The sequence below is a fragment of the Arachis hypogaea genome, chromosome 3 (genome assembly GCF_003086295.3).
Source record: "Arachis hypogaea cultivar Tifrunner chromosome 3, arahy.Tifrunner.gnm2.J5K5, whole genome shotgun sequence".
In the NCBI taxonomy this organism is placed as follows: Eukaryota; Viridiplantae; Streptophyta; class Magnoliopsida; order Fabales; family Fabaceae; genus Arachis; species Arachis hypogaea.
This window is the reverse complement of record NC_092038.1, coordinates 84616763-84635952: the sequence shown is the minus strand read 5'-3', so window position 1 is coordinate 84635952 and position 19190 is coordinate 84616763. Positions and strand designations below refer to the sequence as shown.

At 40.5% G+C, this 19190-nt stretch overlaps 1 non-coding gene and 1 pseudogene across 1 annotated transcript; one reads left to right on the top strand and one right to left on the bottom strand.

Annotated features, from left to right (window-relative positions):
* The window catches only part of LOC112770548 (uncharacterized), a 44354-nt pseudogene extending 25370 nt beyond the window's left edge, over positions 1-18984 (bottom strand).
* LOC112793309 (small nucleolar RNA R71) lies at positions 13633-13740 on the top strand. The gene has a single exon (XR_003198007.1). It is a non-coding gene; the product is annotated as a small nucleolar RNA R71 (small nucleolar RNA).
* Positions 18985-19190: the final 206 nt, after the last annotated feature.

Genomic DNA, 19190 nt, shown 5'->3' with positions numbered 1-19190 from the left:
TGTCTTTATGTATGCATAAATTCTTTAGAAACTTTGCGTATTTAGGTACCTGACAAACCCCAATTTGACGGTTTGTTTTGTATTAAATTTAGAGTGTCTTGATAACCTTTTGTCACATTTAGCCTATGAATTAGCATGGTTTTGTTATCTCTCCCATATTCGTGCTTAAGTGTAAAAACATGCTTTTTGAGCCTTATTTTGATGAATTCTAAGTTTCTCTTTGATTCCATAAGATGCCTTGATGTGTTTGCTAGTAATCTCAGGTTGAAATAGGCTAGGCATGGATCAAAGGAAGCAAGGAAGGAAGCATACAAGTGGAGGGAAGCACAAAAGAGCCAAAGAATTGATCCAGGCCATGCACGCGCACGCGCACATTGCGAAACAGGCAAAGGACGCGCACGCGTACCGCGCGCTCACGCGCCGATGGTGGCACATGACCTCATTAATGTAACACGTGCCTGGCGATTTTGGAAGGTTTTCAGCAACCAACTTTGGCGCCAAAATGCATATAAGAGCCAAGGATTGAAGGGGATTGATATACATTCACATACATTCACACACATTCACACCCATAGACTAATTAGGGAATAATTAGATAGATAGTTAGTTTTAGAAGTAGTTTCTAGAGAGAGAAGCTCTCACTTCTCTCTAGAATTAGGATTAGGATTAGGTTTAGTTCTTAGATCTAGATTTAGATTCATCTTCTTCTACCTCTATCTTCTCAATTCCTTGTAGTTACATTCATCCTTCTCCTATTCTTTTGATGTAATTTCTTTTATGTTGCTCTTATATTTTGTTGTAGATCTAGTATTGTTCCTTCTACTTTCTTTCAATTCAATTCAAGGTAATTCATAATAATTGTGTTTCTTTGATTGTTGTTGTTAATTCTTTGCAATAATTGTAGTTAGATTCTATTCTTGTTATCAATTTACTATGCTTTTCTTTTATGCCTTCTAAGTGTTTGATGAAATGTTTGGTTGGATTTTAGTGTAGGTTTTTGTTCCTCTTGGCCTAGGTAGAGTAATTAGTGACTCTTGAGTTATCTAATTCCTTTGTTGATTGATAATTAGAAGTTGCTAATTGATTTGAATGCCTCTAAAGCTAGTCTTTCCTTTGGGAATTGATTAGGACTTGAGGAATCAAATTGATTCATCCACTTAACTTTCCTCCATGGTTAGAGGTTGACTAAGTGGGAGCAATGGACAATTTGCCATCACAATTGAGGAGGATAACTAGGATAGGACTTCTAGTTCTCATATCTTGCCAAGAGCTTTGCTAGTTGTTAGTTTATTTTCTTTGCCATTTATATTTCTTGTCTAAAATCTTATAAACCCCAAATATAACTCACAACCAATAACAAGACACTTTATTGTAAATCCTAGGGAGAACGACCCGAGGTTTAAATACTTCGGTTATTAATTTTAGGGGTTTGTACTTGTGACAAACAAATTTTTGTATGAAAGGATTATTGCTTGGTTTAGAAACTATACTTTACAACGAGATTTCATTAGTGAAATTCTAAACCGTCAAAAATCCAATCGTCAGTACCTGTTGAATAACATCAAAAAGGGGAACAGTTACCTCAACCTTTTTGAATATTTCTACCATTTTGGGATCAGGTTCCAACTGCTTCCTGGGCTTCTTTGCAAGTTGTGGAAATGGAATAGGAATGGCATTTTCTACAGTGTCTGCGTCCTTTGGTGCTTCTTCCTGTGATCTAGCGTCTTCTTCCTCAGCCATGTCTTGTGTACCCTTTTCTTCCTCAACATCTTCTATTTCCACTACCTCTTCAGCTGTGGTGTGTTCAGGTAGGTTTGGCTCTTCCTGATTCCTCTCTTGCAATGTGGTTTCGGACCTCAGGGTGATGGCATTAATGCCACCCTTTGGATTGGGTAATGGTTGAGAGGGGAGTCCACCAGAGCTTGAGGACTGGTTGTTGGAGTTGTTCAGTGATCCAATCTGTGAGACAAGGGCTTGCAAAGTAGAATTCAGACCATTCAGAGTAGAAGTGAGGTTGTTTTCCATGGCTTGTTGTCTCTAATCAATAGATTGTAGTAACTCATCATTAGGAGATGAAGAAGGATAAGTGATCTGAGAGGTCTGCTGAAATTCTTGAGGCTGTCTTAAATGAGGTGCTCTGTAGGCCTGATTCTGATTCTGCTGCCTGAAGTTGTTATTGTTATTCCACCTCTGATTTCTATTATTATCTCTACCTCCTCTGTTATGATTGTCCCTCCAACCCTGGTTAGAATTATCTCTCCAGCCTTGGTTAGAGTTATCATGCCATCCATGGTTATAGCTGCCACCTTGATTGTACCCTTGATTGGGACAGTCATAGAAGTTATGAGTGGCTGCTACATTGTGGTCTTCTGGTTGGAGTTGCGGACACTCATCAGTGTAATGACTGTAATCTGCACAGATTCCACATACTCTTTGTGGAACCAACTGCTGGCTCTGCTGTGGTGGAGAAGGCTAAACTTGCTGAGCCTGTTGTTGACTTAGCTGCATCTGCTTCAGCAAGCTAGTCATTTCACATAAGCTCTGAGCTATAGCAGCAGTCTCTTTGCTAGTGGATACCTCTACAATAGCTCTTGACCAACTTTGTTTCTGCCTGTGATTCCTAGTAGATTCAGCTAAGTCGCTGATCAATTGTTGATGATCGGATTTCTTGACGATTTAGAATTTATCTAATGAAGTCTCGTTATGAAGTATAGTTTCCAAACCAATCAATAATCCTTTCATGCAAAAATTTTGGTTGTCACTAGTAACAAACCCCAAATGAATTTATAACTGGAGTATTTGGACTCCGGGTCATCTCACGAAGAGTTGCAATGAAATGTATAATTATTGGCTATGAGGGTTATAGGGGGTTTTGGTTGATGAGAGGGGCAATAAAATAAAAAGACAAGAAAAGTAAATTGAGCAAGTAATTAAAGAAAGCAAGTAATAAAGAGAGACATTCATGGCAATGGATTGAGATCATAGGCTTTCTATCCTAGTCATGCATGATTAATTCATCTTATTTAGTTAACTCCAACAAATAGGGAGAATGTCAAACAAGATTAACCAATCATGTCACAATAATAAACAAGAATTTATCTCATTACGTCAACTCCAACGAATAGGGAGAAAGTCTAATGAGACTAGCTAATCTAAATCCAAAAGTCCTAATCGACTTACTAATTAAACTAGCAAAAGATTAGCGTCAATGGAAATAATCTTCCATAAGTCCTAATCAACTCACTAATTAAATTAGCAAAAGATTAGCGTCAATGGAAACAATACTAGCTAACAACTCTATATTACCAACATGAGTTGGGTTTTCATGACTCAAGATTGCCCAATCACTCTTTCCAAGCCAAGAATGCTCAAAATCTACTCTAAGGTTCAACGAAGCATTTGTCAAACACTTGGTGGATACAAATGGAAAGCATGGTAAAATGAGCAAGAATATAAAATCTACCAACTACCAATTGCAAGAAAAGTAAATCCACAATTCAAATCAACAATAAAAGAACAACAAACATTAAATTGCATTAAAAGTAAATCAATCCAACATGGGTTCATGAACATAAAAGAGAGCAAAAAGGGAAATTAACACTACAAATCATGAGAATGAAGGAGTAGAAGTAAGAAATCATAAAAGAAACAAGATAAAAACATGAAATTAAACCTTGATCTAAGATGGAAATTAACTTAACCTAATTCTAGAGAGAAGAGGGAGCTTCTCTCTCTAGAAACTAACCTACATGATGCTAAACCTACAATTAATTGCTTCCCTCTTGCTTGGACTTCAATTCTGCATGAAATACACTCAGAAACAAGTTAGAATTGGGCCTGGGCTGCTCAGAAATCGCCCCCAGCGATTTGCCTTTAAGTGGGCCAAGTAAGAGTATTGGCGCGCGCGCGCCATGTGCGCGTGTGCGTCGATTGGCAAATCCTCATCCGCGCGGAAGCGGTATGTACGCGTGCGCGTCCTTGTGGAAAACCACTTTTGCGCATGCGCGCTTTGTACGCGTGCGCGTCCATTGATGCATTCCAAATCTTTGTTTCTTCATCCATTCTCCTTTTAGCATGCTTTTCTCTTCATTTCTTCCATCCAATACTTGCCTTATGGACCTGAAATTACTTAATAAACACATCAAGGCATCGAATGGAATTAAAATGAATTAAAATTACCGATTTAAGGCCTAAAAAGCATGTTTTTACATTCAAGCACAATTCAAAGGAGAATTATGAAACCATGCTATTTCATTGAATAAATGTGGGAAAAGGTGAATAAATCCCTCAAAATAAGCACAAAATAAACCACGAAATCGGGGTTTATCAATTGTCATGCTTCTTCCGTAGTCTTGTACTTTTTCATAAACCCATTGCTAGCACCTTCCAATGTGATCCTATCTTGAGATTTCATGCCCTGTGTTAAGTAGCCAAGCAGCACTATCTTGTCAATCATATGGTGGGGACATGCTTCTAGAAGATTATTGAAGCATTCCAAGTATTCATAGAGAGTCTCATATTCATCCTGAATGATCATGGACATATCTTTCCTCAGTTTATCGGTAACCTCAGCTGGAAAGAATTTCTCCAAAAATTCTCTTCTAAGCATATCCCAGTTGGAAACAGTTGTTCCGGATTGAGTGTAGTACCACTCTCTTGCCTTTCCCTCAAGAGAGAATGGGAAGGCTTTTAACAAAATGGAAGTTTCATCAGTGCCATCATGCTTAACAGTAGAACAAGCAGTCTAAAAATCCCTAAGGTGCTTGATAGGCTCTTGAGCAGGTAAGCCATGAAACTTGGGCATTAAGTTGAGTAGCGAAGACTTTATTTCAAAATCCACAGCCACTGCTGGGTGGTGTGCCTGGAATAGTTGTAGTGTAAAATCAGGAGCTCCTTCCTCCTGGATAGTGACTCTCCTAGGTGCTGCCATGTCACCTGCACGTAAATCAACTGGATCAGTAGAGGGGGAGCTTGTTTCTTCCTTAGATGACGTTTCAGGTTCGTCCTCAGAGAGGACTCGCCGACACCGAGCTTGCCTTATACGTGAAATAGTTCTTTCAATCTCAGGGTCAAATACTGGCAAGCTTGGATTAGGAAGTGAACGCGTCATTTAACGAAAGAAACGTACAGCTCATAGTGACAAAATAAAAAAAATTGTAATTAAATAAATGCCAATCAATAAATTAGCACACTGTTGCAACTCCCTGGCAACGACGCCAAAAATTGACGTGGCGAAAATTGGCGAGTTAAGAAATTATTAATAGAAATACGTTGCAAGTACAGTCCTTAACCAGCTGAAAATTCGCTTATCAATTTAGAAGGGTTGTCATAATATTGAAATTAAAATACTGGGAGTATGAATCCCAGGTCGTCTCCCAACAAGTTGCAGAAAGATGTGCTATTTTATCAATCAGGTGTTTTCAAAAATGGTTGAGTTGATAAATAGGAAATTAATTTAGAGAATTTAATTAATTTTAAATAAAAGCCTTGACTGGGAGTAGATTAGTTGGAAGCCCTATTCTTGTTGAAGTACTCTCAAGATTAATTAATAATTGGAAGTTGCTCTGCTTAGTTATCCCTTACTAGGTAAAGGAAAGTCAGGCAAGTTGGAAAGCTGTTTCTAGTCACAAGTCCTAATCCTCTCCCTTGGGAAGGACTAGTGTCAATGATTAGAGGGTGATCCAACAATAAACCCAATTATAATTTCTCTCTTGAGTGATTCAACTCAAGGTTTCCTTTCCATCATCTCCCAATCAAGTTATAGAACTACTCACTCATCATAATTATAAACTTCACAGAATCAATGGGGAAAATAAAAGAAGACATGATAAATAATAATGAACGGGATTAATTGAAAATAAAAATAGCCTATATTAATAACTTGTGAAAATAATCAAATGTCAACTATGGAGGAATTAGGAATATGGAAGAATAAATGAAAAGTAAATAACAGAATATAATGACTAGTACCAGAGGTAGACTCTTCTCAAAAGCTAAAGCCAAAATCTTCAAAATCCTAATGAATGTCCAAGTGAATAAAACCTAGGGGAGAAGTAAATTCAGATCTAAAAACTAAAAATTATGCAGAATGAATGTTGTTCTCTGTCTCTGCATGTTCTCTGGCTCTAATCTATGTTTCTGGGCTGAAAACTGGGTTAAAATCCGGCCCAAAAACTCTGCCAGTGACTTCTGAAATTCTGCAGATCACGTACGTCATGCGGCCGCGTCGTCCACGGGTTCGCGTCACTCAGCGTTTCTCGTACCACACGTGCGCGTCATCCACGCATTCGCGTCATTCATGCAGCTTCCAATCCACGCGGTTGCGTCAGGCACGCGAGCGCGTCACTGTTATTTCTTCCATTTCGCGCGGTCGCGTCAGCCATGCGACCGCATGACTTCTCGCTGGTTATCTCCTCAATTCTTTGTGTTCCTTCCATTTTTGCATGCTTCCTTTCCATCCTTTAAGCCTTTCCTGCCCTGTAATTCCTGAAATCACTTAACACACATATCAAGGCATCTAATGGTAATAAGAGAGGATTAAATAAAAGAAAATAAAAGCCAAAGAAGCATGTTTTCAATCATAGAGTATTTTTAGGAAGGAATTGTAATTACATGCAAATCATATGAATAAGTGGGCAAAGACTTGATAAAACCACACAATTAAACACAATATGAATCATAAAATAGTGGTTTATCAATCTTCCCTCAATTGGTGCAAATCTCCCTTCATTTGATGCACATCTCCTTGCAGCTGCTCCCAGTTTACTACTTCAGGAAATTACTGGTATTGGTGATATTGTGGCGGTTGAAGTGCTAGGAACTATGGTTGCTCCTCTGCCTCTTCTTGTTGTTGTGGCATATGAGCATGAGCTCTATGCTCTCTGGCCTTCTGAAGTGGGTTGACAGCCAAGACTTTGGCCATTTTCTTGGCAGTTATAGGCTTGTCTTATTTCACTAGCACCTCATCAATTATTTTCTCAACTCCAGCTTCATCACATAGCTCTTGTATGATGCTCTAGAATGCCAACCTTGTGCTTTCATTGGTGCTTTTCAGTATTTTATTGTTGTTGTTGTTGGCAATTAGCTCCCCAATATTTACATTCTCTCCCTTCATAATGTTGTATATGAGCACAGCTCTCTCCTTGGTCACCTCTGAAGTGTTGGATGTGGGGATCAAAGATCTTCTCACAAAATCTAGCTATCCTCTAGCTTGGGGGCTCAAGTCCCTTCATCTCAGCTGGTTGGGCCTCCCATCCTTGTCATTTATTCATTGCACATTGAGCACACAAATTTCATTCAGGATTTCATGAAATCCTGGGTCTGGTTGTTTCATCCTCTCCTCATAGCTTTGGGTGGAATTTGTACGCTTCACCATCAGCACCCTTTTTATGTTAGAGGGGCTATAGTCAATAGATTTCCCCCTCACATAGCTGATGTAACCATAGGCCTGTCCTGGCTGGGGCACAGCATTGGCGTAAAACTCTCTCACCAAGCTTTCTACCACCTTCTTTGGTGGGTTGCACAAGATTGTCCAGCCTCTATTGTTTATCTCAATGTTGATCTCAGGGTGCTCGTTCCTTCCCAATTGGAAGCCAACCTCTGGGATGATTTCCCTCTCGCTCACCCAACCATAGAATTGGTTTTGGTTGAATGCGGAGAGGAACTTGTATTCATTGAAGGTTGAGCTTGAGGAACCAGAAGTTGGTTCTTTAGTTTTTTTCTTTTCTTTGAAGCTGAGGATTTTGGTGGTGCCATTGGGTTGAGAGAGTGTGTTTGAGGATTCTGAGATGGTAAGGGGATGTTGCAAGGAAATGCAAGCAAAACAAGGTTTTTGCTCCAACACCAAACTTAGGACTTGATTATCGCAATCAAGTAAAGAAAGAGAGGGGAAAGAAAGGGAATGAAAAGAGGAAAGAGACGAGAGAAAGAAAGGAACTGTGCGGGTTTCTTTCGTGTGTGGAATGGGGTTTGAAGTGGGAGGGAGATGGGAAAGTGAGGGGTTTTAAAGGGGATGAACGGCGTGGTTTGAATGGTGGGAAGTGGAATTGGTTTAACATTTTCCCACTTGGGGAGTGGCGCCTAGCGTGGGAAGAGGCGCCAATCCTTATCTCACTTGCTTCCTGCATGTGTTGAGTTCCAAAGTGCAAGTACACTTTGACTTCTTTGCTATCAATCATGTGGGCCCCACTCATCCTCCTAAAAATGAAATCGAAACCCCATTTGTAATGACAAAAGAATCCTCCACATTCCTTTTTAGTGCCAATGAATGGAGTTGCAACTGATGGTGTCCCTTGGGACACCAAACTTAATTCATTTGCATCTCAATAAATTGGGTTCATCATTGGGTTTTTAATGTGTTCATGGAGGCTAAATAATTCCAATCTTTTCACATTCTTTTGCTTCTAATCTCTTCTGAACATATTAAAACCCATATTCAGGCTTCTACCAATATATTAAATGCTTTCATATTGAGTGATATTAGGCTTGCTCGGTGATCCTTGTGTGGTGGTGGCCACACCAAACTTAATCTCTGGGCTTACTCTTCAAAATTAGTTTATCCAAATGGTTGTAAGCCTAGATTAAGTGGGTGAGTGGCCATACCAAACTTAGCTTTTTAGCTAGCTCTCAGTCCAATCACTCATCATCAGTAAATGCATTCATCAAGTTGAATTCCCAAAATAGAAGAGAAGATAGATCATAAAGATATCCTAACTACCAAAACTGATATTAAACCTCCTAAGCTAATATTTACAATCTACTTCTAAGAAAGCAATAAATCAAAAGGATATAAAGTGTTGGGGTGCCTCCTAACTAGCACTTCTTTATCGTCACTAGCTTGACGTTCTTCCTTTCTCAGTTGAGGTAGTAGCTCACTCTCCTCTCATCCAATGAGTCCCCTAGGTAATACTTCAATCTATGGCCATTTGTAGTGAAGGTTCTTTGTGTTTTGTCCTCCATGAGCTCCACTTGACAATAGGGGAACACTTTGATGATGGTGAAGGGTCCTGACCATCTAGACTTAAGCTTCCTAGGGAAGAATTTGAGTCAAGAATTGTACAATAACACCTTTTGGCCTTCAGTGAACTCCCTCCTTGCTATCTTTTGATCATGCCACCTTTTTGTATTTTCTTTGTAAATTTTTGCATTCTCATATGCTTGGTTCCTAAACTCCTCCAGCTCGTTGAGTTGCATTAGCCTCCTTTCTCCTGCAGCTTGCTCATCAAAGTTTAGCAATATTAGAGCCCAGAATGCTCTATGTTCAAGCTCAACTGGCAAATTGCAAGCCTTGCCAAATACCAATTGGTATAGGGACATCCCAATGGGTGTTTTAAAGGCTGTCCTGTAGGCCCATGAAGCATCATCCAACTTCTTAGACCAGTCCCTTCTTGAGCTTCCAATAGTTTTTTCAAAAATCCTTTTAAGCTCCCTATTGGAAATCTCTGCTTGCTCGTTGGTCTGTGGATGATAAGGAGTTGCCACTTTGTGCTTGACTCCATATCTGAGAAGGAGTGTTTCCAATTGTTTGTTGCAGAAATGCATTCCTCCATCACTAATGAGGGCTCTGAGAACCCCAAATCTATTGAAAATATTCCTTCTCAAGAAGCTTATTACAACCTTGTTGTCATTTGTTGTAGTGGCCATGGCTTCTACCCACTTTGATACATAATCTACAGCCACAAGTATATAACTGTTTGAGTAGGAGGATGGGAAAGGTCCCATAAAGTCAATTCCCCACACATCAAATAATTCTAACTGCATTATAAACCTTTGTGGCATCTCATTTTTCTTGGGTAGATTGCCAGCCCTTTAGCATTCATCACATCTTGACACTAAGTCCTTTGCATCCTTGAAAATGCTTGGCCAGTAGAATCCACATTGGAGTACCTTGGCTGCTGTTCTTTCCCCACTAAAATGGCCTCCATATGCAGATCCATGACATTGCCAAAGCACCTCTTGTCCTTCCCCATGGGATACACACCTCCTCAAGATTCCATCAGCACACTTTTTGAACAAATATGGCTCATCCCAGATGTAGTGTTTGGCATCTTTGATGAGCTTTCTCCTCATGTGTTTGTTGATGTTGGTTGGTAATTCCCCAATGGCCATGAAGTTGGCTATGTCCACAAACCAAGGGGCTTCTTGGATCATCATCAATTGTTCATCAGGGAAGCTTTCATTTACTGCAAAATGCTGTGCCTCTTCCTCTTCTTGTGGAATCCTTGAGAGGTGGTCAGCCACTTTGTTCTCTACTCCACTCCTGTCTTTAATTTCAATGTCAAACTCTTAGAGTAGTAGGATCCATCTTATTAGTCTGGGCTTGGATTCTTGTTTGTTAAGCAAGTATTTGAGTGCTGCATGATCAGTGAATACAATTACTTTAGAACCAATGAGATATGATCTAAACTTATCAAAAGTAAAGACAATGGCAAGTAATTTCTTCTCTATAGTGGTATAATTCCTTTTATTCTCATTAAGAACCTTGTGGCATAGTAAATGACATGCACCAATTTATCCTTCCTCTATCCTAAAACAGCCTTCACAGCAAAATCTGATGCATCACACATCAACTCGAAGGGTAAATCCCAGCATGGTGGTGCTATGATAGGTGCAGAGGAAAGTTTGTTCTTAAGTTCTTCAAAAGCTAGCATGCATTCATTATCAAAAACAAAGGGTACATTAGAGACGAGTAGGTTACTCAAAGGTTTGGCAACCTTGAAGTCTCCAATGAACCTCCTATAGAAGCCAGCATGTCCTAGAAAACTTCTAATTGCTTTAACATTGCAGGGTAGGGGGTAACTTTTCAATCACCTCCACCTTTGCACTGTCCAATTCTATGCCTCTTTTTGAGATTTTATAACCAAGGACCACCCCCTCTGTAACCATGAAATGGCATTTTTCCTAATTTAAAACAAGGTTTGTCTCTTGGCATCTCTTTAGCACCAAGGCTAAGTGATACAAGCAATCAGAATATGAGTTACCAAACACATAGAAGTCATCAATAAATACCTCAATGAATCTTTCAATCATGTCTGAAAATATGGAGAGCATGCACCTTTGGAATGTTGCAGGTGCATTGCACAATCCAAAGGGCATTCTCCTATAAACAAAGACACCATATGGACAAGTAAATGAAGTTTTCTCCTGGTCCTTGGGGTCTACAACTATTTGGTTTTAACCCGAATAACCGTCTAGGAAGCAATAGTATTCATGTCCGACCAGTCTTTCAAGCATCTAGCCCATGAATGGTAAGGGGAAGTGGTCCTTCCTGGTGGCTTCATTGAGCTTCCTGTAGTCGATACACATGCGCTAGCCAGTCACTGTTCTTGTTGGTATCAGCTCATTCTTCTCATTTGGTACAACAGTAACCCCTCCTTTCTTAGGGACTACTTGCACATGGCTCACCCAATTGCTGTTTGAGATGGGGTAGATCATCCCAGCTTGCCACAACTTCAACACCTCTTTCTGGACCACTTCATTCATAGTTGGGTTCAGCCTTCTTTGTTGTTGTCTTGAGGGCTTATCACCCTCCTCAAGTAGGATCTTGTGCATGTACATTGAAGGACTGATCCCCTTTAAGTCTGCAAGCGTCCAGCCTATAGCATCTTTGTGTTGTTTCAGCACTTGGATAAGTTCCTCTTCTTGTTCCTCACTCAAGCTTGAGTTGATAATCACTGGGTAAGTCTTGTTGTCACCCAAATATGCATATTTCAAGTTTGATGGTAAGGTTTTCAGCTCTAGTTTTGGTGCCTCTCCTTCCTTGCTGTCTTTGTGGTTTGTCATGATTGAACTCTCCATGATTTCTTGTGGTAGTTCTCCACTTGGTGTTTGCTGCTCCAATTCCATAGTCCCTTCACATTGCTCTTCTTTCAAAACCCCTTGAACTATCTGTTCCATGGTGTCTACCATCATGCATTCTCCTATGGATTCCTTGGGGTAACTCATTGCCTTGAAGACATTGAAAACCATCTTTTCTTCATGCAATCTCAAGACTAGTTCCCCTTTTTGCACGTCAATGATAGCTCCAGCAGTAGCTAGGAATGGCCTTCATAGGATAATTGAAGTGTTAGCCTCTTCTTCCGTATCCAGCACAACAAAGTCAGCTGGAAAAATGAATTTTCCTACTTTTACCAATAAATCTTCCACTACCCCATGTGGGAACTTGAATGTTCTGTCATCCAGTTGGAGTGCCATTCTTGTTGGTTTGGCTTCCTCAATTCTCATCCTCCTCATAATGTTCAAGGACATGAGATTGATGCTAGCTCCCAAGTCACATAAGGCTTTCTCAATATTGATATCCCCTATGATGCAGGGGATTTGGAAGCTTCTTGGGTCTTTTATTTTCTAGGGAAGTTTCTTTTGTATGATAGCACTACACTCCTCAGGTAGCACTACAGTCTCCTTTTCTCCCCAGTTTCTTTTTATTGTCATGAGTTCCTTCAAGAAGTTGGCGTAGAGGGGCATTTGCTCTAGTGCTTCAGCAAATGGTACATTGATTTGGAGCTTTTTGAAGATCTCTAAGAATCTAAAAAACTGGCTATTCTTCCCATCCTTCCTTAGCCTTTGTGGATAAGGTGCCTTTGGCACATAAGGCTTCAAGACTGGCTTCGGTGAAGATGGGCCAGGGGTATCTTCTTCTTTCTTGTTTTCAGGCTTTTCTGTAGCTTCCTTTTCATGATTCTCCTGGCTTGGGGTTGCCTCTTCTACCACTTTTCCACTTCTAAGTGTGATGGCCTTGCATTCCCCTCTTGGGTTGGCTATGGTGTCGCTGGGAAATATGTGTGTAAGCATTGGGATTTGCTTAGATAAAATCACCACTTGTGCTTCCAGATTTGAGATTGCTGCGCCTTGATTTTTCATATTTAATCTATATTCTACTTGATTGGCATCTATCTTCCTTTCAGCCCGTGCTTGTCTCTCCAAAAGGGTGGAAATGGCCCCTGTGAGCTGTGATGATAGCTGTGCGATTGCAGCCTCCACTCTTTCAAAGTTGCCTCTGATCTCACATGGTTGCATGGTTGAGGTTAATGTGTGTTGATGGTGGTTGTTGTGTGTTTGCTGGGTGGAAGGGTATGACGTGTTAGGTGGATTGTGGTAGGGTCTGTTGTTGTTTGATTGATGGTTGGGGTTGTGATTTTGGTACTAATTGGATTGGTATGGCTTGTTATAATCTTGGTTGTGGTTTTGTTGGTTACTCCACCCAAAGTTTGAGTGGTTCTTCCATCCTGGGTTGTATGTCTTGGAGTTGGAGTCATATGGTGGTCGAGAGGGGTTGTGCACATAGTTTGGTTGCTCACATTCAACTTCTAGTGCATCTCCTTCTTGGGGTGGTGCTTGAGCTTGGATAACTGCAACTTGGTTGTTCTCTATCTTCTTGGTCAAGGCTGCTAGTTGTGCTGCAATGACCTTATTTTGTGCCAGCAAGACATCTACAGAGTTGAGTTTCAACACCCCTTTCTTTTGGCCTCTTTCTGAATCATAGAAGTAGTCATTCTCAGTTACAGTTTCAATGACATGTATGGCTTCTTCAATGGTCTTCTTCTTGTTAAGTGAACCCCCTGAAGAGTGGTCCACAACCTTCTTTGATTCATAGTTTAGTCCATCATAAAAAATGTGAAGTTGCACCCATTCATTAAACATATCCGGTGGGCATTTTCTTGTTAGATCCTTGAACCTCTCCCAGGCCTCATAGAGTGTTTCACCATCTAGCTGTCTGAAAGTTTGCACCTCAGCTCTTAGCCTGTTGATCCTCTGTGGAGGGTAAAATCTTTCTAGAAATTTGTTTACAACATCCTCCCATGTGGTTAGGCTCTCTTTGGAAAATGCTTCCAACCACTTTGCTGCCTTATCTCTGAGTGAGAAAGGGAACAAGAGTAGCTTGTAGGTGTCAGGGTGTACCCCATTGGACTTTACAGTATCACATATCCTCAAGAATGTGTTGAGATGTTGATTTGGGTCTTCTTGGGAACTTCCTCCATATGAACAGTTATTCTGGACAAGTGTGATGAGTTGAGGTTTCAACTCAAAGTTGTTAGTATGAATTGTGGCTTGAGAATGTTGCTGCCACAGTTTCCTGGATTCGGGTTGATGTAGGAGCCTAAGACTCTCTTCTCTTGCCCAGCATGATTGCCAGCACCTCCTCCAACATTGTCTTGCACTTCGTCATCCATGGTAGTGGTTAGATCTTCTTCCCCTGGTTCCTCTCCAACTATGCCTTTGCCTCTAGCCTCCCTTCTTAATCTAAGGAAGGTCCTCTCAGGTTTACTATCAAAAGAGGATGAAGTTTTCCCCCTTCTACCTATCATACACACAGTAGGTAGAGAGCAAGTAAAAAAAATAGCCTCAGTTAAGATTAGCAATTAGCTTGGTCGATGCAATAAATCAAACAGTTAGAAGAGTGAAAATATGAGCAGTGAATAGTTAAGATGATCCCAAAAAAAAAAGAAAAAAATCAGGATAGAAAAAGAAATTAAAGATCACAAAAAAAAGAAAAGCAACAAGGTGAATGAAATGCTTAATCTAGTTCTCCAATCAATTTGATCATTGTTCAATTCAAACCAATCCCCGGCAACGGCGCCATAAAACTCGATGAGTTTGAATTCACTCCCCATAATAAAAATGGTGAATTCGCTCTTTGGCAAGCGCACCAATATTATCGTCAAGTAATAACCCACAGTGAAGTGGGATCGTATCCACAAAGATTGGTAGATTTGAGCAATTTTTAATCAATTGGTGAATTAGTCAAGCTAAACAGAATAAGTTGTGATTGCAGAATAATAAATGGCAGAAACATAAATGGCAAATGAATAAAGAAAGGTAATAGAGTGCAGAAATAGAAATGGCAAGAATGTAAACAGGGAATGGGGATTTGCATAATGTAAATGAAAGCTATAAAAGAATAGGAGAGATAAGAATAAGGGGGATTCATTGAGATCAGGAGATATTGTCTCTTTGGATTAAATCCAGCTTATATCCTCTTCAATCATGCAACTCATTGACCTCTTGGCAATCATAATTGATTGAGCCCCAATCCCTTGGTGACTCAATCTCTCAGATCTTGATCAATAGCCAATTTCTTGGTCTAATTGCTCATGAAGAGAGATATGATTGGTTCCTGATTATACCACACATCATCATAGGTCCAAGTAGAGGGAGGATTATATGTCACCATATCCAAGCACCAAAACCCAGATCCTACTCAAGTGTGAGAAGGGATTTCTAGCATGGTTTCATGTTTTCTTTTCCAAGGTTCCCATGAAACCTATTTTGCATTCAATCTCTTTTCCAAGATAATTGAACACTAAGCATGAAAAATGAAATTCCTTCTAGCAAATCAAAGAGAAGATGAAGAGAAGAAGAAATTCACTATCATTAATCCATCAAGTACAATAGAGCTCCCTCTCTCAATGAGAGGGAATTTAGCTACTCATAGCTCAGAGAGAAAGTATAAGAGATGGAAGAGAAAAAGTGTAAAAAGTGAAAAGTGAATCCAACGAGAACTATCCACGATCCCCTTACTACTCAGATCTCCCTTTTTAATACTTCCAAGGGATATTTATACTACTGCTAGGTCTAAAAAAATAAAGGAAAATACAAAAGTGAAAAGAAAATTACAATTTGGAGGGAAAAGAAACTTAACAAACGTGATCTTCCAGCTGGCATGTGACTGGCGCTTCACTGGCGTGTCATGCTTCCTTTGATTCTGGCTTGGCGTGCCACGCCTCATCATCCAAGTGGAACGCCCTCCTTCATTGCATCCCTGACGTGCCACGGCTTCGAGCCAAAGTGGCACGCCCAGGGTATTTTAATTGACCTTTGTAACCTGGCGTGCCACGCCTTCGAGCCAAAGTGGCACGCCCAGGCCATTTTAATAACCTCAAGTAGCCTGGCATGCCACGCCTTCAATACAAAGTGGCACACCCACGCTATTTCCTCATCTTCATACTTTCTGGAAACTTGTACCAGCGTGGCACGCCCATGGTCTGGCGTGCCACGCCCCTCTAAATGCCCCATCCCCTTACTGGCATGCCACGCCTCATCGTTCAAGTGGCACGCGCAGTTCATTGGCTTCTTATCTCCTTCTCTGGAAAACACTACCAGCGTGCCACGCCATGAGACTGGCGTGCCACACCCGTCACTAGCCTTGGTTCCAAGAGCTGGCGTGCCATGCCTGAACGTTCAAGTGGCACGCCAAAGTGAGATTCCTTTGCTGGCATGCCACGCCTTCGATACCACGTGGCACACCCAGCTTTTGCTTGGCTTCTCTGAGTGTTGGCATGCCACGCCTGGTCATACAAGTGGCACGCCCAAGTGAGATATGTGAGCTGGCATGCCACGCCTTCGACTCCAAGTGGCACGCGCAGCTTTGGTTTGGGTCTTCTTTGTGCATTGGCGTGCCATACCTGTGTTGTTCAAGTGGCATGCCTTAGTGGAATTATTGGGCTGCCGTGCCACGCCTTTGACACCAAGTGGCACTCCCAGCTTTGCTTTGCCTTCTTGTTCATTGGCGTGCCACACCTGGTTGCTCAAGTGGCACGCCCAGACCTCATTTAGCCATCAACCTCCTCTCTGAATTCTTGTACCAGCGTGCCATGCCATGTTGCTCAAGTGGCACGCCCATTCAATTGTAGGTCTCTTAAGCTTGGCGTACCATGCCTTGATCCTCAAGTGGCACGCCCAAGTGAATTTTGGAGCTGGCGTGCCACGCCTTCGAACTAAAGTGGCATGCCCTAGTGATTAACCCTTCTAAATGATGAATTGGCGTGCCACGCCCCTTCAATGGTCTTCATTGTCGCTCTCTAGAAAGTTGTACTGGCGTGTCACGCCCAGCTTCTGGGGTGCCACGCCAATGTAATTTTGTGGCGTTTGTTCCAAGTGGTACGCCTGCTTCACACGCCCCACTTGTTTTGTTGTTTCCTTCCCATTTTTGATGTCTTTTTCTCCTGAAATTCAGCACAAACTCATTTCAAAGTAATATACTATGATATTCATCAATTAAGGCATGTATTGCAATGATCAAATGAGATTATGCCTCTTTTATGGTCCTTTTTATGCAAGAAAAAAGGGTAGATGATGCAAGTCATCACGACACATATACATATCCAAATTTAATACCCAACACACAAAATTAGGGAATTAACTAAAGTTCTAGAATTCTCACCTTACCAATGGAAAATTGGGACAAGACTCGGTAAGTCCACCAAGACAATTTGATCTTAAACCCCAAAATTACACAAAATATCAATACCTCAAAACCTCAACATTTTTGAACCGAAGAAGAGAAAGTAAGAGCTAGGAATGTGATTTTCTCACCTTGAAAGGTATCGGACTTCGTAGAGCTCGTCATTGTGGACGCGTGGCTGCAAACGATGCATCAATCAAAGCTCCAGATCAAAAGTTACATGAGTTTGAATCTATGCCAAGGGTTTGGAACCTTTCCCCCCTTTCCTTGTATGCTCCACGGGTTCTTCATTGAAGAAGAAGAAGAAGAATAAACGGATGCTCATTAACTTAAAGGAGTTGGTTGGGCCCACAGGTCCAGTTTGGGTTCAATTCGATCAGTTCGGTTCGTTCGGCTCAATTTTGGGCCAAATTGTTTAAAATTAATGTCAAAATTCTTATTTTAATTTGCTCTACCTCATTAAACTATAGAATCCCATTTTCTAATTTTTCTGATTAATAATTAATTTATTAGCTAATTATTTACTAATTTTTCGGGTTTTGCATCTTACCCACCTAATTTAGAATTTTGCTCCCAAATTTAACTACTTACGACTAAGCACGGTTAGTCCTCTCTCATCCTAGTTCAAATCCTCCGGTATGCTTCTCCTCTTTGACTTGATTCTCATGTCGCCTTCACTAATGAGACCTCCTATCTTCGGAGTTTCTTAATGTTGACATCGTCAATCCTAATTGGAGTCACTCGAAATCCTAGATCTTCTTGAATTGAACTGGTTAAGGTTCTCGGACATAAGTTGCATGGAGAAATACATTTCAAGAGCTGCGAGGTAAGGAATGCATTGCACAAGTTCAAAAGTACGGTAATAAAAACACTTAAGATACTACTAGTTCAGTTTGTTCTAATACATCAAATGACCCAACATACTTGGGGTTAAACTTCTTTATGTTTATTGCTCATCTGTTATCAGTTGTCGAAATAGTTTTTAAGAATACACAGTTCCCTTTTTTTTTACTTTCTAGGTTCCCTCTCTGGTAAAGGCAACCCAAGGGTTGAAGTCCATGACCTTAACTCTCTTGTCCCTTGTAATATAAACATCAAATGAGTAGTTTTCAAACTCAACTCTATCTCTAACATAACTGTTGAAAAATCCCTGTATCAGCAATTGGAGGCTCCTCTTCTTTTCAAGTGAAGGAGGATAAAAGGTAGTAACTTCTCGCTGAGAAATTCCAAGTAATTTCTGATCTCGCAAAAAGCAACGAAACTCCATGTCATGTTGAAGGGATGGATACCATTTTCGAAGGGCAAGAAAAAAACTCTTGGGTTCTGGACGAAGATTTATCTTGGCAAGAGTCATAAGCGTGGCACAAATCATGCACCAATGAGTCAGATGCGCGGAATAAGAGTGTAATCTCACTGAAAGAGGTGCAACGAAGGCTGCCACAAGTATTTATCCAAGCCGAATCTTTTGGGGCACTCCAATTCAACTTGGGGAAGACTGCACCCCCAAGGGACTCAATGGATTCCTTAATTTTCAACTCAAGTTCTGGAAATGAAGGCAGTGGAGAAGGTTCTTCTGCTTTATCAGTAGTTCCTTCTGACACCTGAAAATCTTCATCATCTAAATTATGAATTCTATTCGGCAAGGCATCTTCTTCCAACACAAAAATAGGCAACAAAAATGTCCCAGAGTCATCAAGAAGGTACTGAATAAAAGATTCAAGGAGTTTATGAATTATGGTCTTGATAGATACAGATTTGAACTTTAGCTACCATTCTTGAATTTGGCATCGATTGACCTCTTCTTCTTAAATATTTGCTGAATGGTTCTTTCTCTCTCAAATAAATATGGCATAACCTTTAATAATCTGGATCTGACATGCAATTGGCAATAGATATGATTGGTAACAATAAATTGAAATCCATCAATTAAGTAATGTAACTTATGCAATGTATAGAGTCAAAATATCCTAAAGGTTGGAAGTTACAATACAGTCCCAAAAGTTTTTATTAG